The following is an 18,152-nucleotide window of genomic DNA, read 5'->3' as shown; positions in this document are numbered from 1 at the left end:
GGAATTTGGTGCGCAAGAGAACATAAGCTGAGACCAATATGATGACTACAGTACAGGTACCCTTGATAAAGTAGCACCCCAAAATACCTCGTTTAATACCCCTCTACTTAAAACAAATCATTACAAGTGTTAAAGAACTGAAATGGATATTAAGTGCAGTCAGTAGGAATTGTTTGAAGCGCGACTTAATTAATATACTGCAAGCAACTTCCCTAATACTACGTGTGTCATCCATTCGCATCAGGAGTCTTGTCAGTTTTTCTCTAATCCTAGAATAATCAGAGCTAAGCTCGGAAGGCCTCTTTAGAAGTGAAACAGTGACCTATGGTGCTTACTAGACACATATAGCAAATTGAAAACTCAAGCGGACAAGGTAGACGCATGGGCATGTTGCTTAGACATGATCGGTGCAGCGCATTCAGCGGATGTCTGTGTCTCTTCTCGTCCTCCTCGTATGCGCTGCAGCGACAATCTCAATTAACTGCTCCATCAATCCAACCGCGTTTGAAGTTTTGCAGAGGAAGTGATTCACAGGCATAACCATAACTTCCCGTTACCACTGCAGCCTAAGCCGAGATACATCACAGGAGCATATGACGTCAACATCCAGCTGCCGCGACTACAAAAGCTGTAGCTCACCCCTCTATTCTGCAGATCTGCTGTGTGCTGGCCTGCAGATATCAACATAGACCGCTGTATTTGGTGGTCGAAAATCTGATCCGAGTCACATTTATCGGGTAGGCTTACCAGCAGCACGTCCGTCTACTACTATATGTCTAAGCACCTGTCTAGATGTCTAAAACTAGATGTCTAAGCACCTGCCACCTGGCCAGTACAAGTTTTGGTATAGCTTTACAGGGTGGTTTCCGCTGCGTATCTGCTCGGTACATTGGAACCCGTGGATAAGGTGGCTTCAACTGTGAGGAGTCCGGCTCTCTACTCCATATCCAGCTTTCTGCTTCATCACCACTTCCTGGATATTGCGGTTGAATATGAAGTCTGAGTAAGGCTGTGCGCTTTATTTTCGTTCACATAATCTTCCCGTCTCTCCGTCTCTTTCACATCCTCTGGTTTGGTTTTGTTTATGAGGTTTAACGTCCCAAAGCTCAGGCTGTGAGGGACGCCGTAGTGAAGGGCTCAGGAAATTTCGACCATCTGGGGTTTTTTGACGTGTGCAGCCTCTAATGAACGTGGAACCTGCGGTGCTGTGTATCTTGGGCTCAAATTTCCACTTATGAAGTCTCTAGTAAAGGTAGGCTTTATAGATGGTCCTCGACAGTAGATTATAGTATTATAGTATAGTTTATGGTTTATGGTTTATGGGGTTTAACGTCCCAAAGCGACTAAGGCTATGAGAGACGCCGTAGTGGAGGGCTCCGGAAATTTCGATCACCTGGGTTTCTTTAACGTGCACTGACATCGCACAGTACACGGGCCTCTAGAATTTCTCTTCCAAAGAAATTCTAGCCGCCGCGGCCGGGATCGAACCCGCGTCTTTCGGGTATACTATACTATACTATACTATACTATACTATACTATACTATACTATACTATACTATACTATACTATACTATACTATACTATACTATACTGTACTATACTACACTACACTATACTATATTATAGTATAGTATAGTATAGTATAGTATAGTATAGTATAATATAGTATAGTATAGTATAGTAGTCTGTAGAGAAATACGAAGAATATAATCAACCCCTATATATAGCCTTCGTTGATGGCAAGAAAGCACTTGACTGTGGAAACCTCGGCAGTTATGCAGGCATTGTGGACTCAGGGTGCAGAAAAGTCTTATGTGAAAATACTGGAATATACCTATAATGACTGCAAAGATACTGTAGTCCTTCATAAGGTGAGCGATAAATTCCAATAAGGAAGGGTGTCAGGAAGGAAGATGTGATTTCGCCAATACTATTGACCACCTGCTTACAGGACGTGTTCCGATGCCTCGATTGGAAGCATTTGGAGAAAAGAGTTAATTGAGAATACCTAATTTGCGATCCGCTGACTACATTTCCTTGCTAAGACACTCAGGAGATTAACTGCAAAGCATGATCATTAAGTTCGACAGGCACAACAGAACAGTAGGTCTGAAAATTAACATGCACAAAACCAAAATAATGGTCAACAGGCTCGCAAGATAACAGCAGTTCTCAGTTGGTAGCGAGGTGTTGGGGGTGGTGAAAACAGTTATTAGTAAGAACAGGAGGTATGTTTGGATCAGTTCGTAAGGGGCCGATCTTTACAAGCACTAGGTGCACGTCCTTAGTTTGGGACCCCAGTGGCGGTGGCCGCCGCCCGGGCTCGCCCGACTAAGGATTGTTGGGCCTGTACATTGGAACTAAGGATTGTTGGTCCTGTACGTCGCGTCCCAGTCATGCCGGGTAGGGCTGGGGATGGGGGGAATAGCCGCGTTGGAGGGGCAGGCCCATACCATGTCATAGGTGTCAGAAGACACCGCTATAAAGTGCGGGCAGCTGCCGTTGAAGCAGGGGTCAAAATGTTTTAGTGCTGCCGGGCACAGCAATGTATTGGTGAGAAGGCGAAGAAGGAGCCGCTCATCTACCTTTTTCAGGCGTTTACATAGGCGAGGATAAAGACGTTGACTACCTTGATAGTAGTTTGTAACATCTTTGAAGGTGTAGACCGGATTAAAATCGGCTTCCTGATCGGGTGGGGAGTAGAAAAAAACCCGGTGAGAGAGCGCGCGGGCGGCTGCGTCTGCTGCCTCTTTTCCTACCGACCCCTCACTAGCAGGGGCCCATATAAGGTAACGGTGTGCGGGGTCCTCATCCTGTATGCAATTTGGGTAGATTCGATAGGCTAGGAAGGGAGTGCAGCCTTGTTCCACGTTCAGACAGGCCCTTCGGGAGTCGGTGATTATGTATTTATAATCGGAATGTGAGGCCACGACAGCAATCCCACGACAGCAATCGCGACCTCTTCTGCTTGTGTTGCACTGCGGGCTCTGAAGCTGAGGCCGTTAACTGTGTTGCTGTTGTGAACTACCACGAACATGCGCCATCCCCAGTGTGAGGGCCGAAACCTTCGTGGTATACACATGCTTTGTTGCCATAATGTCGGGCTAGAGCTTCCACTTGTGCCAGGCGCCAACCATTGTGGTCTTTGTGCGACATCTTGGCTGCAAGGGATCGCACATAGAGGGCGCGTAGCCACACTTCTGGGATATGAAATCAGTCTTCCATGGGAGTGGTTTGTTGGATACGGAGTCGAGCAAGAAGGTGGCGACCAGACTCCGTTTGTGAAAAGCGCGTGTACTGCTTTGCAAGGTGCGCCACCCGGAGCTCCCGGAAAGTATTCACCACCAAAAGGGTCATAAGCCGGCAGCACAGGGGACATGGAAACCAGCCTGCAAACGGCGGTGACGATATTAGACCGCTACTCCCGCCACTGCGGTCTTCAATGTTCCCCTTAAAAATCGAAATTTGGGCACACCCGCCCCTCACAAAAGTGCGCAACTTAAATCTCTCATCCTCTTGAGAGTGGTCCCATGCGCGAAACTGTTGAGATACAGGTACTCGGACTCTACATCCAGAAACACAAACGGCCAGACACTACATTGGCCAAACTCCGTCAGTTGGGGGACGAGGTGGGCCGCATGGTCCGCCAGGTTTTCAACAAACGTGAGGGGTTACGAAGTAAGGATGCACTGCGGCTGGCGAACGCCTTCGTATTCAGTCGAATTCTCTATTCGACTCCTTATTTCCACCTACGGAAACAAGAGCAGGATGTCCTTGATGTCATCTTTCGCAAAATTATTGAACGTACTCTTCCCCTCCCTATCACTACTTCAAACAGCCGGCTTATGGTAGCGAGGTCCTAGCAGAGGTAAGTGAGTACGTCTACTTTGGGCAGGTTGCGGCCGCTGATCCGGATCATGAAAGGGAAGCAGGTAGAAGAATAAGAATGAGGTGGAGCGTATATGACAGGTTCTCTCAGACCATGAACGGCTGTTTACCAATATCCCTCAAGAGAAAAATGTACAATAGCAGCATCTTACTGGTACTCAGCTATGGGACAGAAACGTGGAGGCTAACGAAAGGGTTTCATCTTAAGTCAAGGACAACGCAGCAAGGCATATAAAGAACAATTATAGGTGTAACGTAAAGAGATCGGAAGCGCGGGCAGAGTGGTTGAGGGAACAATCGCTTGTATTTCCTAGACGAAATAAAGACAAAGACTTGGTCTTGCGCAGGGCATATGATGCGAAGGCAAGATAACCGCTGGTCCATCGTGTTAACGGAGTGGATTCTAAGAGAAGTAAAGCGTAGCAGAAGGCGGCAGGAAGTTAGGTGGGCGGATGAGATTAAGAAATTTGCGGGATACGGTGACTGCAGATGCGAAAGGAGAAGGTTAATTGCAGGTACATGGGAGAGGTATTTGCCCTGTAGTAGCCGTAGTACTGCTCATGATGATGATTATGACACCTGTAGACATGTCACAAGATTTTCGTTTCCCACGCATTTCTCCTGCACAGCACACGCCGTCGGTCACTTCCTTCCTGACTTACCCTACCCGAGGTCCACGCCAACAACGGTAGATGAGCAGGCTGTCTCCCCTCGCTTAGTTGAAAAGCGCATATTGATTACAATGTAGCGAAACATATGGGAAAGTGCAGCAGCGAGCAGCTCTAGACACAACATCTCAACGAAATGTTTGAGTTTCGAAAGTTGAGAACTGCTGAGTGAAATGCTCTGCTGCCCCAGCAAGCTTTTGCTCCTCTCGCATTCACTTCCACTTAACTAGTCTGTGAATGAACACTTGGGCTGGCAAATTTCGTGTATTTTCACGCTCTTTTCTACGAGCGTACATCTGTGGATATGGCGCTCTGACATGCAACAAGAGGTGGTGAATTATTAAATTCTCGGCAGCAGAGGTTGCGCTTCCACACTGAAAAGCCAGAAAAAACTGCTAAAAAGACCTCTTTGACCGTCAAATAAACACAAGTCATTAAAATTCGCGTACAGAGGTTGCAAATATAAAATTATAAAATTGCAGAAATCAATGGGGTCACGACTGCCCACGAGCAATAATACTTTTCGTGCATCTATTGGCGTCCGGAAAGGCCAGCTGCACCTATTTCACTCTTCTTCCGCAGAAAAATAGTTGTGTTGATGAGAACGATAATTAATTTAGGCGTTTCTCTCTTACAGATGGAATGCCCTGTCGGTGCTTTTTTTTTTCCAGCAGTGTGAATGTTTTCCTGTCTGACAGTTACGTGGCATTGTCGCGAAAGTAATGACGCCGTCGTCCATGCTCTTCCCCTCACCTTCTCTCTCTCGCGATCTACTCTTACTACTTTGCTAATAGCCCCCTCGCTTCTATTTTCCTCGCTCCATCTGTCACCTGGAGTGTCTGTCTCCTATCAGTAAATGAGCCACTGGTGTGGTAAGTACGGCCCCACGCGTCACGTAAGGATGGGCATGTACACTCCGCCTCCACACCGGCCCTCACATTCAACACTGCCCTTTCCAAATCGCATGCCTGGTTTCTGCATCAGCCTACTGCAACACTATCAGAAAAAGACTTTGACTAGACTTTGCCATGACGCTCACGCGATGGTAAGAACACACGCGCAATACACGTTTCACACCCATACAAAAGGTTGGTAATCACTCCGTGTGGCCTCAGCATTTCGCGCCAACGCAGCAATCCTGCAAGTCAGCTTAACCGCCGGAGGTTGTGTAGAGTGTTTTTTCTCCGTCGACACGTGTCCTTCTATGTTCGTGAAAAGGGCCCTGCATCACTGTTTCTTTCGCCTGTTTAAGGAGCTTGCATGCTTTGGCAGGCACTCTTTTTGCGTGCGCACCTGTACTCTTCGACGCATTTGCGGAAAGCGACGATGACGTTACGCCCCACTTCGTCACCAGCTTCGACGGGGTGCTCGTCCAACACGTGGTCGCGGAACTCCGACAGCTTCGACTCCAGCAGCGCCAAGAAGCTGTACCGACTCGGGTACAGCTCTGCGAAATTGCTGCACACGTAGCTGCACCGGATTAACAAAATATAGAGAAGGAATGGGAAACGTTGTACTGAATTTAAACTAGGTTTATTGATTCTGCACACAGGAAGAGTAGCGTGAAACAGCTCACGGTCTCACAGTGTGCACGTCTGTATCGTGAGGCCAGAAAACTAACATGCAGAATGATGCAGTTAAATCATCACGTTCAGTCGATTCAGAATCGTATATGTAGGCGATAAAAATTGAGAAAGAACTGGTATATACCGGAGGACGACTTTCAGTCGTATTTAGAATTTAATAAGCGATGTCAGGGCACATTTCTCTGACAGAAAAGGGTTAGTGTTAGCTGAGACTGGAAACGCCATTTTCCATAAAGAGACCTTGAAATTATTTTGTTGGGCATATTCTAACGCAACAGATCTGTAGCGGGGGTATTTATGTGTATTCCAGGAAGATTTAAAAGCCCTGCGTGGACCGTATAATTCAGAAATAACTTTTAAAAATCGGTGCTCGCAGTCACTCGAAATCGATTAGGGCGACACACCTCACCACGCGTTCCCTACCCCTGGTGTCATGGGCTGAAGGTGCGAGCTTGAGGGCTGTCTGCCCACTGACGTCATCGGGGAGGGGGACGCGCGGTGGTGCTTCGCCCTAATCGATTGAGAACTGCTGCCATCAGCGATTTTTAAAATTTATTATTATACTTTACGGTCCATGCACAGCTTTCAAATTTGACTCAAATATGCACAATCTCTATGGATCTGTTGCACTAAAGTATGCCCAACGAAATCATTTCAAGCTCATTTTAATTATTACGAACCAGCAGCAGTAAAAAAAAACTCTTTTGTATGAAGCCTATTTTAGTCATGAACCTTCACTCAGTCATTGTACTTCAGTACTGATACGTTTAAGAATCTATGATACAAGCATTATAGCGAAATATAGTGTGTGTACATAATTTGTAGTTTCAGGAGGATTGATTGATTGGAAAACGTTTATTGTCAGCACTGAGCCCTAGTGGGCATTATACTAGGTGGCTTCGAGCCCATGGCTCTTGGCGACCTTGTGAGCCCACTCAGTGGCCCGGACTTGCGTCAACGGGTCTGAGCTGGCCAGTATAGCCTCCCACCGCTCTAGAGAAGGGACTGGTAGTAGGTCCGCCGGTGGCGGCGCCTTTTTGCAGCTCCATAAAATGTGGTCATATCCGGCTATCTCGCCGCATTGTTTGCAAGTAGCGTTGTATTGTGTTGGATACATGTGTGCTAGTCTCGACGGGCTAAAGAAGGCTCGCGTCTGGATCCGACGCCACGTTACCTCCTGGCTTTTGTCGAGCTTTTTGTCTGGTGGCGGATAGATCCTCCTTTCCAGTTTAAACTGATTGGTGTATTCGTGAAATGATATGAATGCATCTCTCGTGAAATTTGGGGACTCGACCCGGCTCACTGCTCGATTGACATATCCTCGAGCTATACTGTGAGCCAACTCGTTTCCCCTGTTCCCCGAGTGTGCCGGCACCCATATTAGTTCCACCTCTCTTTGGTCCCAGTCTTTATGTCTTAATATTCGTTCTGCCTCCTGGGAGATCATACCCCGCGCAAAATTGTTGATAGCCACCTTGGAGTCGCTAATTATGGTGACTGCTTTGGTGCTGGTCATTGCCATGGCGATAGCCGCCTCCTCCGCTGTCCCTGAGTTTTTTGTTTTGACCGAACCGGCCGTTAATGCTTCACCCGAGTCGTTCACGGCCACGACCACAAAGGAGTCGCCTCCTTCGTATTCCGCCGCGTCTACATAGGTTGTGTGTTCCGAGCCTTCGAGCTTGGCTTCAAGGGCCTTTGCTCTGACTATCCTCCTGCCTTCGTGAAAAGCAGGGTGCATGTTTTTTGGAAGTGGTTTAATAGTGAGTAATTTTCTAACTTTGGTCTGTAATTTTGCCTGCGCGTTTCTTTCCGGAATTTTATCATGTAATCCTAGGTTGCTCAGGATCTTTCTCCCCGGGGGTGAGGTCGCAAGCCTCCTTAGTTGCGCAAATATATGTGCCTCGCATAGTTCCGTGGTGGTGTTGTAGATCCCCAGTTTAAGAAGTCTTTCCGTAGGAGTGCAGTGGGGCAGCCCCAATGCTGCTTTATATGCCTGCCTTATGATCCCATCTATTTTGTTCTGTTCCGCCAGCCCTAGCTTGAGGTAGGGAACGGCGTAAACTATTCTGCTTATCACGAAAGCCTGAACCATTCGGCAGAGATCTTTCTCTTTGACTCCCCGTCTTTATTATAAGTCCTAGGACCCTGATTTTGTCAACTCTGGCTACCGGAGTCTCATTTACCAGTACGTGAATGTCTCCTGCGTTGGTATCGCGTTTGCTAGCCCCCCGGATCACCAAAAGTTCGGATTTGCTTGGCGAGCATTTTAGTCCTGCCCATTCCGCGTATTCCTGGACAATATCGATCGCGTGTTGGAGATTTTGTTCTATTTCCCCATCATTTCCTGTATGCGTCCATATTGTTATGTCATCCGCATATAGCGTATGGTTTATACCTTCGACAGTCTTCAATAGCGGCGGTAGGTTCTTCAACGCCAGGTTGAATAAGAAAGGAGAGAGCACTGAGCCCTGCGGAGTTCCCTTATCTCCCAGCTTAATAGTTTCTGACTGGATGTCTCCTAGATTTATTTCTGCGGTTCTGCCGGTTAGAAAGTCCCTTACATAATCGTAGGCCCGCTTTCCAGGGGCAATCTCCGCCAGATTAGTTAGTATGGCCTCGTGTTTGACGTTATCGAAGGCTTTATGTAGGTCTAGGCCCAGTATAGTTTTGGCGCCCCCTTTGTTGGGCGGGTCTATGATGTCTGCTTTGAGCTGGAGCATGACGTCCTGCGTGGACAACTTGCTCCTGAAGCCTAGCATCGTTTCAGGAAATACCTCCCTTTCCTCTGCGTATTCCTGGAGTCTGTTTAATATGACATGTTCCATCAGCTTCCCCAGGCAGGACGTTAGCGATATCGGCCTGAGGTTGCCCACTTCAAGTTTCTTCCCGGGTTTTGGAATAAAGATTACTTTGGCATGTTTCCATTGTGAAGGTAGACTACCTCGTTTCCATATCTCATTTAGGTAATCTGTGACTGCCGTGACCGAGACTAGATCTAGGTTCCTTAGCATTTTGTTGGTTACCCCATCTGCCCCCGCTGCCGACGTGGTTCTTAGTTGACTCATTGCTCTCTATACCTCCGCTATCGAGATGTCCTCATCTAGCTGTGTGTTCTCTGCTCCTTGGTAAGCTGGAGATAAACCCCCTTTGTCTGTGTTAAGGTACCTGCTCTTCAGTTCCTCTATTAGGTCCGCGGCTGTTCCCTGGTATTTGTGAATCAATCGTTTAAGCTGCCCTTGTGCCGCCGACTTTGTTTGTCCTGGGTCTAGTAAGTGGCGAAGAAGATGCCACGTGTTCTTGCACCCTAGCTTTCCATTCATTTCATCGCAAATTTGTCCCCAGTGTTGACGCTGAAGCTCGTTTGTGTAGTCTTCTATCTGTTTTTCGAGTGTCGATATTCTCTTCTTTAGCCTTCTATTGTGTTTCTGTTTTTTCCACCTCTTCAAGAGGCTCTCGTGGGCTTCCCACATGTGGGCCAGCCTCGAGTCTGTGATGTCATGTTCGGTGGTTGGGGTCTGTCTAGTGTGACTGTTTACGTCTCTTTTGAGTGTCTCAACCCATTGATTTAGATCCGATATCTCCCTCGGAGCGGTTCTGTCCCGGACTTTTCGGAGGGTGTCCCAGTCTGTCAGCTTCGTTTCGCGCAGCTTCCCCTTCATCGGCCTGGTTTGTGTTTCAATCTCTATGATGTAGTGATCGCTACCCAAGGTGTGTCCTGTGTTTGACCATCGTTCACCCTCGAGGTCTTTGCCTAGCGTCAAGTCTGGGGACGTGTCTACGCTGACGCTATTGCCTATCCTCGTGGGGTCTTGCGGGTTGTTTAGTAGCGTGAGCCTTAAGTTTTGGATTTCTGTCCATAGTTTGTTTCCCTTAGGGGAGGCCGTTCGATATCCCCATGCCGGATGCGGGGCGTTGAAGTCCCCCGTGATTACTAATCCCTTCAGGACTTATTTTTGTCACAAAGGATTGAGATTGCAAAGCACTAGAGCACTGCAATGAATGCCCACAATCTAAACTTAAAAAAAGATAGCTTGCAGTTGTCATAAGAGTGAAATGAAATATTGGCAACTAGGCCCACTCCAAAAGGAGCTAGTGCGGACAAAGCACAGCCAATTTCAAGCGCCGACTATGTGAGCTCTAGTTCTTACTCCGACTCGAGGTTAATTACAGCCTACATGTTGTTACCATTCTCGGGTGGAAACGTGCCCCGCTCCACAAACTCCTGCGAACCTCGTCGTGTATCCCTCGAGAATTGACCAGAAACGATGTACTACCTAACATCCGATTCCACGCTCCTTTCAGAGTACACGGTTGATCAATGCCATATCATGTCACGGCAATCGATCAAGCGCCAAATCAGGCCGTGCATCTCCACTTCCGCGGTTGCGTTCGAGGACAAATCTCTCCACCCCAGAACAGCGTGCGGCGCTTACACGCACTGATGCATGGAGAACGCATTTGTGGCGAGTCTCTATGCTTCAGCTAGGAGTCGTGGGCCAGAACTGCAAGAAATCGAGAATGTTTTCCCGCCTGCCGAAGGCATCAATCACTGTGGTCTCGTGTGATTCAAGAATGCTGGAAGATTGCTTTTTCAGAGCTGACACCAACACCCCCGCCGCAACGAAAGAAGCGAGGTTCCCTATTGCAACGATAAATAAAAAGCAACACAGCCTTCGTTGCGTCGAAGAGCGCAAACGGCCGCGGCAAGATGCACTTGAACCACTTGTGCCACCCGTGTCGACGCCGCCGACGCTCCAAGGTACGCGGGAAGCGCTGCCGGCCCAGACGAACTGCAAGGCGCGCACCACAACAACCGCTCTCGAGTAAACCGAGTCGCAGCGACGTTCTCCGGAATGTGCGGCTGGCCCAGCTGCTTGCGTCTACCCTTGACCGCCGCCGGCGCATTCGAAGGGGAACTCGCAGTCTTCTCAGGTTCCGATGACGCACGTCGCGTTGAGGAGCGCAACACGTGGTTATTCCCTTTTCATCTGCCACGCCCTGCGATTTCGCACTGGCAGGTCCAAGGCGATAGCGTAAGAGAATCGGTCGACGCCATTGGCTGGAGGGGCTTCTTCAAGGGGCATTTTCTGCTTCGTTCTTGAATTGTATCCGACTGTATACCCTCACCACTCCGCACCCCTATCCTGAACAAGGGCCAACCCATTCCCCAATGCTGAGGTCAGCGCCACTTCAAGGCTAGAGGCCCACGCCGCAACCGTCGGGACCTTAATTTGCACCTGCCCTGGCATGTTATAGCACGCTGCTGGCCCAATGAAGGCTTCCCCAACAGGTGCTTGTGCTGACGCGGTGGTTTGCTGACGCTTCGATTGTGGGAGGGATGTTCTTTCTCGAAATTTTCTTACGCTTTGCGCTTCTGGTGGTCACGCTGGTGCGCTGCAAGTGCTGACAACGTGTGCATGTGCAGTCGCCATGTTAAGCATGCAGTAGACAGAACGTGCCAACAAGTGGTGTGTGCCCGGATGCTGCGGCAACAGTTGCGGAAAAATGCCTGCATATTTAAATTCCCGCAAGATCAAGAGTTGAAGACCACGTGGCTGCCTGTCATTCACGTGGAAGACAACGTTGTTCTTTCGCCTCATTCCAGAGTAAGAATGATCTTCTTTCGTTGTTGTTGCTCGCAGAAGGCGAAGCAACCACGTGCTCGTTAATTGTTGGTGGTTCACCTGCTATTTCTCAAATTTTGATGAAAACTATCCAAGACCCTTTTTCTTTTTTTCTTAATCTTTATTTATTTTTGATGAATGGGAACCTCCTGCACTTCGTTTCACGCGATAACACTTTTTCGTCGTGCGTCTCATCTGGACAACGAGAAGTAAGAATGACATGTGGCTGTGTGATACGCAGGTGATAGGGCGAATCACTCTGACTTCATCAGTGCTTAAAAAGTAGTTCACACTCTATGAAATCATAGCCAGAGGCCCCGAACATTTAGCGCCTAGCTCCCGGCTTCGATCGTGACTTTCAGTGCTACCACTACGCGCTTTGTTTTCGTCCAAACACTGACCGAGGTTTCTAGAAGAATGAATTATTCGTGGCGGAGAAATATCGTTTCGCCGACGCACTATTTCCGCAACGTTGCCTGCTTTGTATGAAACGGGCGAAGAATTCGTTTGGGCGCTACTGCGATATTTCGAAAGATGCCCTGCAGACTCCCTCGAGACGTTTCGATCCGTTGAAGGGGAAGATACAATACGAAGCTTAAGCGGCTCAGTAGAACATGCACGAAGCAGTAGTAGTAGTAGTAGTAGTAGTAGTAGTAGTAGTAGTAGTAGTAGTAGTAGTAGTAGTAGTAGTGTTAGTACTAGTAGTAGTGGTTTTTTTATTTAAAATAATGATAAAAGGAAAAGATTTTTGCTAGCCCTGGTATCTGCCATGTGTACGTACATGAGCTGGGGCAGCGGAAATAAAGGGATAGTGCAGGCAGGCTGTAGAAATGAAAGAGGTGAGGGGACAGTTAGAAAATAATGGGGGGGGGGGGGGGGGTACACTGTACAGGTAATCTACTTACAGTTTAACATATTTTAACCAGTCAGTCTGCGTTCTGGTAAAGCGACTATAAGCACTGGCCGCCTCATGTTGTTGAATACAATGCACCGGGAATAAAAACTACTCATTGAAATCTCAAAACTGAATTTTCTATTACATTGCGCTACCTAAAGACAGCAGGGACAAGGCTTGGATCCAACCTCTTCGTCCCTCGATCCTGTAGCGAAAAGCAAGAGAGCTGTCTCATTATTTATTGATAACATCTAGATTTGTAACAGCTAGGAACACTAATTATAGTTCTAGCTTACGGGACTCGAGCGAAGGTTTCTGGCACCATCCATTTCCTGCATGACCAGATATGCACAACAGCGTCAGGGAATAAGGATCACATGTAGTCGAGTTCCTCTGCGAACAGCTGCAGCTTCTGTCTGCAAAGATAGGGCAAATACGCTATTCTGTAGACTACGCCTTGTTGCATAGTACTCCTCATGATATCAGCACACTCTTAACTGCAAGAACATGAGAAGCTATGGCGCCATCACCATGCGGAATTCTGCTCAGAAACTTATTTAGCAGAATTAGTGGCAAAGGTGTTGATGACAGTAACGAATCTAAAAATTTTTTTTAATGGCTCAAAGGAACAAACACAGGAAGGCACGTAGACAGAAAGAGCGCCTTCCGTGTCTTCCTGTGTTTGTTCCTTTGGGCCATTCAAAAATATTATGATGAACCAACTAATCCAACAGCAAGTACTTCTGTTAAAAAAATTATAGATTTCAGCGTACTGGCTGGGCGCATTACGTCAGTGAAAGCTGGATGACATTAGCGGCGTTTCCGACAGGTAAGGTTGGTCTAGCGGAAGCAAGCAACAATTAAAGTCGGTAGCGTTGGCACAAGAATATTTATAGACATCTTACGCACGTGACGAGCCAACCTGACACAAAGTAGCCGCTTGACTTTGCTACTCTGTTACGCACACTCTCAGCTGCTTGGCTATGGCCTGTTAGTTTCAAGCACGTTTAGTTACTCAGCTTAGCCTCACTGTTTCGAGTGCCACTGGGTTTCGCTCCTTAATGAGGCAACATCACCGCCAGCGGCGCGGTCTTGCACGTTTAGCTCGCATATCAACATTCTTTCGAATTTCCTGCCAGAATGAAAAAGTAAACGTCCGCCCTAATGGCGAATAGATAACAGTGGAACGCTTACCATATGGACGGGACAGCAAAGCAGAGAGAGCTATTGGATTGCAAAACATATTTCGTCAGGAAAGGCAAAATTGGGATGATCCGTGCTAAGTGGCTATCAGTCCATGGGAGACAGCGACCTTAGTAGCCTATTCAATGGCCTGGGTTTGAACGCCCAGATGTAAGCTGACCAACACGGCCTCCCATCGCTCCAGAGTTAGCAGAGCACAAGAAGAGGTTTCAAAATTCGCGGGTCAAGTTAGTTGCTGCAACACCCACAAGAGGCCGCTAACAGTTGTAAATAAAAATTAACACTTAGATCAAGAGAATGCTCATTTTATTAATGACAAAAAAGTAAGTACAGTATTTCACATAACAGCCTTCTGTTACTATATAAGACAATTTTACTGCGTTGAAAAACGTGCGAAAAAATGAGATCTTTCGAAAGGAAGTGTTCATATCTTTCAGGCAGCACTGTCGCAATTTTGAGACATTGTTTGGCGACTATAAATATCGCAATGAAAGCCCAATGTTCGTACTTCTAAAGTACATATACTAAAATTGGAACGATACAGAGAAGATTAGCATGGCCCCTGCGCAAGGATGACACGCAAAATCGTGAAGCGTTCCACATTTTTTTCTCTTTTTACACGTAAACCTTGGTTATCCTTTTTTTAGGCAATGGTGGCACATGCACACAAGGCATCATCGGATTACGCTTTTTCATTAGCAACCAGAGGTGTGTGTGAAGCCTCAAACTGTTAACAGAGCGCCAGCGCTGCTTTGCGCACCAAGAACAAAATCGAGCACACCGCCGAGCGAGCTTCAAATAGCCGGACTTTTGAAAAAACGCGTGGTTAGCGTCGCCCTGCGTGCTCGGTAGAGAGAACGGGAGAAAACTTAGGTGATTCTTTATTATCGCACCTTGAGGTCCTACTTGAGTCCCTCTTCTTCCAATGCAGAGAGCATTCCCCCAGACTCCCAGTACAGGGTGCCACTTGCTTCTGCTTCAACACGTTAGACAAATCTTTGCTGATCCTTTTCGTTTTTGCTGGTCAGCATATGCTCCCACTGCGCTGCACTCGAGTTTTTAATGATTCAATTGACCGGTGTTTGGTCACATTCCTCTGAGATGTGATATAATGTGGGGCTATCCTTGCATTCATTCGTAAACGTGCAAGTACCCGCGTGCTCTTGCGCTTGGAAACCGTCACGAATATATGTGCCTTAACGCGTTTGGATTACTCCTCTCCAAGCTTCAAACTTCGACCGGAGGGCACTTTTTGCGAAGGTGGCAGTACTAATGATAACGCACTAAAACTGTTTGTCGGCGGCTATCCGGAGTTTCGTTGGTTCCAGCGATGATCGCACCGCGGAGCCAGATAATTTCGGCGTGATTCTGCCGCTTTCGAAACCGAAACCCATTCCCATAAGCTAGCTTCGGTAGCTTTCGAAACCGAAACCGATAGTCAGGAGCTAGCGTCGTGTAGCGGTGCGCTCACGAAATGCCACAGGCGACGCGCCAGGCACGCCAGGTGCTCGCATGTGCGTTAGGTAGCGTTGGTTGTGTTGTGTGGCTGCGTTCGCTGCCGCGAATTCGAGCTTTTTGCCGTTTCTCGAAGTGTTTCTTGAGGCAGTCGGAATACCAACCTCAAATGCTTCGTCGTCCTTTTGTCAGGTGTGTACTCACTTGTTATATAAGCACGCGAATTTCTAGCAAAGTGCGATTTCGTTTTCGGTCTCTCTGACTAGCTGTGCTCGCCGTTGTCCGACTGGAACAAAAGAAACGAAGAGGGTGTTTAAAAGGACGCGAAGTTTATTGTGCATCGTATAGAGTCATCGAATTCAAAAATGGGCTTTCTGCAAGGCGTTTGGGGCATCTTTATTACGAAGCACAACCCCCTGACATCTTTTCTTCGCGTCGGCACTCGGACGCCGAAATCAGCTCTCCACTTTGGTAACTTTGGCTGCTTTGGCCTTTAAAGCAGTGACCTAGCCATTCAGTTGGCAGTCCGCTATACTGAACGTGTCTGCTATCGACAGTCGTGTAACCCCTGAAGTTTCATTTCTTTCCGCTCACCAGTTAACTACCTAGCGCAGTTTTGAGGGGTGAGGAATATGCCGAGAACATGCCTGCTTATGCTTCGAATTCCATAGGAAGTGCATATTAATGACAAAAGTGGCCTTAATGCACGTTCTAATAGATCTGCTGTGAAATACATTGCGTGAAGTTTGACCTTTAGACAACGCTTCGTCGTGAACGACGTCGTTAAGCTGGCTGCTTTTCCACTGCTCTGTGTACGGTGTCTGCAGCTGCCGCTGCGCTGACGTCACAGTCACGCCACCGCCGCCAGCACCTGCCATTTGCACCTGCGCTGTGTCTTTCAGCGGCTTCGGTCGCCGCGCGAATGCTCTCGGGTGTTTTGCTCGCAACGGTGCGATGCGGCCCTCAGTCGCATTCACCGGATTGCCTCGACAAATTTTGACCTTTTCATGAGGATGATACGAAACACCTCCCTTCCATCGAGGAGACAGGAGCGGATTTAAAGGGGGGGAGGGGGGGGGGGGGGGGGCGGCGGGCGAGAACCCCTCCCTTCAGAGAGGAAGTTTCGCTTCAGAAATGCATGCTGACACCCATTTTTTAGGAAAAGAAAACTAAAAAATACTTTATTTTAGTGGGGCCGCTTCCTATAAGAAAGACCCATAAATCCACCCCTACCAGGAGTCTTTTTTTTTTTTTTTTCGTGTAACCTAATCTAGTACAACCGAAGCTCCGAAGAGTTCAGATGGCTCTTGCGGATTGAGTATGCTGGCCAGAAATAGCTGGAGCCAATGTTCTCATAAATATATTTGGCACATGGTTTGTGGTTGCGTGCTGAGACGAATAAATTACAACATATTTGTTTTACTGCTTTGAATTTTACTTTATTACAAGGAAAATGCTTCTTCTATACATTCCATGCAAAATGTTGCTTCTCAACTACCGTGGCAGCTTTCATGACTGGTTCTGCCACTCCGCCTTGTATCGCTCCCTTGCCATTTTTCTTCACTTAGGTACTGTGTGTAACCATTGTAAACATGCAGACAGACTTCGCATGTATGGCTCAATCTGCAAGACGTGCTCTAACACGTGAGGATTTTTGTCTTGTGACATTTCACCAAGTGTTTTATGTGACAGCTGCCATTCAGCTCTTTCAAGGGCAAATTTTTTGTTGGCGGTCTGGGGATCTGCTTCTGTGGTATTTCCACAAGGCGTGGTCATGGATGCTCGCAGTGAAATTTTCAGGTTTTTAGAACTGAAATTCCAGCAAATGAATGGCGGGAAATATTCTTCCCACTGCCCAATAGGCTGTATGCGCAACCAGTATCAACAGCGACAGGTTTGGCACATGTCGCAGTGCACTGTGGGTAATGTGCCATTTTGAAGCAATAACAAGCAGACAAGCTCACGCTCTTGTCAGCCATGCTTCTCATCAGTGCGGATTCTTGCCAGAAGCAGCAATATCAAAGCCAGAGAGCTGATTGAAGCGTTTTATATCAATAAGAAAGGAAGTTCGTGTGTCAGTGAAACATCTGTTGCTCTGTATCAGGCGGAAAAAAAAGTTTTTAGAGCGTTCGTTATCTCATTGATACGTAGTTTTGCTCCTTGCACAGGCGCTGGCTAAGTGTATATATGTATCTGGGTGCTGAAAAATAAACTAGTTGTGAGTGGCGCTCTGTCCCGTTTTCTTGTCTTGTGTGTGTGTGTGGTTTTTGGCGCCTTTAGTTTGACAAGGAAAGCAGCATGTGCGACTGGCCGATGTGCTTACCATGGTTTGTTGTGCAGTTGTAGGCTGGTACACTAAAGCCGAGGAGGAGAAGGCAAAGCAGGAGAGTAACAACCTCATCAACTTTCAATTCTTTATAAGATTTTGAAGGCGTGTGTTCATGGATGCAGCAGTACCAAACAGTTGTCGAAATGGCAGCAGCACCAGTGGATCACTCGCCTCAACAAGAGGGGTGTCGCTGAATGTCCGAACGAGCATAAACTGTGTTGGCAGCCAGGCGTCAGCACTGTCCGTGCACTAACGCTCCCACCGCATGTGCATGCCATGCTTGGCATAGAAGAGCAGTGCCGACACATGAGAGCATGATAGAAAGTATACTTCCCAGCGCCTGTGAAAGGGTTGACACATGTACTGCATGCTGCGGATAAAACAGTTGTATAATGCCGTGATTCTCCCATGGATGTATTGCGTGCAATCATATGCAAGCTTGAACTGCACGTATAATACCCTTCCACGTGAGATGCACCACAAATACATTTTAGGACCAGGAC

General features: G+C 47.6%; 1 non-coding gene across 1 annotated transcript; it reads left to right on the top strand.

Annotated features, from left to right (window-relative positions):
• The first annotated feature begins 14,369 nt into the window (after positions 1 to 14,369).
• Positions 14,370 to 14,472, top strand: LOC149337570 (U6 spliceosomal RNA). Its single transcript, XR_016284689.1, has one exon. It is a non-coding gene; the product is annotated as a U6 spliceosomal RNA (small nuclear RNA).
• Positions 14,473 to 18,152: the final 3,680 nt, after the last annotated feature.

Source organism: Amblyomma mixtum, chromosome 7, assembly GCF_055824585.1.
Source record: "Amblyomma mixtum isolate Tamu chromosome 7, ASM5582458v1, whole genome shotgun sequence".
NCBI classification, from domain to species: domain Eukaryota; kingdom Metazoa; phylum Arthropoda; class Arachnida; order Ixodida; family Ixodidae; genus Amblyomma; species Amblyomma mixtum.
Note: the sequence above shows the minus strand (reverse complement) of the source record. Positions and strands in the feature narration are given on the sequence as shown.